Raw genomic sequence first — 1,795 nt, 5'->3', positions numbered from 1 at the left:
TATATATATATATATATATATATATATTGTGACGTGGCGGCCGAAGGGCGCCCGTTACAAGGGCGAGACAGCTCAGTTCGTGCGATTTTAGTGCATACTGGAGGGGGTTTGCATAGCACTCCCGGAATCGTTGCCGCGATTGGAACCGACGGTTTCCCGCGGTCATATCGGTCGAGCGTAGATAGGTAATTAGCGAAGCGAATGCGATCCCGCAAATGGGATGGTCAGCGCATCCTGAGAAAATGTGCCCCAACTCACCTCGCCAATCACGACGGGAAGAAATACAGGACACCGAGGGAACAGGAAGAAGGAAGAAACGTCACCGGCCGAAGGGAAAGTCGCCGTTTACGGACGGAAATAATACGGGGATAACGGCACTTTAACTCGCTTTACATAAGAACGTGTTACCGTTCCGATTTCGGCTGCCGCTGGCGATGTTTGTTTACAGCACGCCGCTAGACACGGGAAGGATAGGTGCAAGGCAGACTCTCAACAGCTGACGACGATCGACAACAAAGCAGGTGCCGTGGAAACAACGAGATCCCGGCGAGACAGGCTAGAGAGAGAAAGAGAGATGGAGAGAGAGAGAGAGAGAGAGGGGGGGGAGGGAGGGAGGGAGACTCGCCGAGAGGAGAAAAAGCGAGAGCAACGGGAGAGGAAGGAGACTTGCTCATGATCGACAGATTTGCCTAGAGATTCGAGAGATTCCCGTGATTCGAGAGACTTGACGTGAGATTCCGGAGATTCCCGCGACTCTCGAGGCTCACGACGGGTTCACGATCAAGTTAATGAAAACTCAGAGGATACCGCACGGAACCTCGACCTTTGGTGCTATCTTCGCGTTATCGTGTTCTATCGAGGACGAATGTCTATTGTGAGATATCTCGGCAGCGAGTGACCGATTCCCGAGCTAGACCAGCCAAGCCGTACGTCCACAGAGCGACAATTACGAGGCGAAGCGACCGCCAGCGTACGAGACTGCAGGCCCGGAGTGGAGGCGAGGAAGAATCCGACCTTTTGTAATACCTCTCATTTGTTTGCGTGTTAACGTCGTGCAACTACCGTCTCGAGAATGTCGCATGCGGAGTGGTCGCGCGAGAATTATACGAGAGATCCGAACCGGGGCAAGTAATTAGTTAACATATCGACGCGTGCGAGAGAGTGGAAAACGCACTTGGAATACCTGTACCGACCGAATAAAGATCCATACCGAAAGTACAATTGCATCTTTCCTCGACTTTCCGCCTACCACGATAAAACCCACCTCTCCTCCGACTCAAATTAAAAAAAGAGCTACCGGTCCCGTTAAGTTCCCGCGATATCGACGATGGACTATACTTAGAGATTTTGGCGAATACGACTTTGTGAGGAGGTGCGGCCTTACCGCATCTGGCGCCCAACTTGGGTTGGTGAGCTCGTACCGAAATCCGGGAACCGCGGTAATTTGTCGACGAGGTGGACAGGCGACTGTCCGTCAGTATCGATAAGAAAGTCGTTGCAATATATATATATATATATATATATATATATATATATATATATACAAAAGCATACATAATAGTGAATCTCTAAGACAGTATATATAATTACATGAAAAATTTTATTATATCACATTATATATGGCTACATGAGATGGTTCGTTAATCAAAATAATAATGTCTCATGTGTCAGGATACGTAATACTGATTGCGATATCAATAATTGTGTCTATCAGTGAACCTCTCTGACAGTATATATAATTGTATGAGATAGTTTGCTTCAATAATATTTCACATTTCAAAATATGTTGCTCTAA

The sequence above is a fragment of the Odontomachus brunneus genome, unplaced genomic scaffold (genome assembly GCF_010583005.1).
Source record: "Odontomachus brunneus isolate Ranch 3 - 2012 unplaced genomic scaffold, Obru_v1 Obru_scaffold_181, whole genome shotgun sequence".
NCBI classification, from domain to species: Eukaryota; Metazoa; Arthropoda; class Insecta; order Hymenoptera; family Formicidae; genus Odontomachus; species Odontomachus brunneus.
This window is presented reverse-complemented; position numbering follows the sequence as displayed.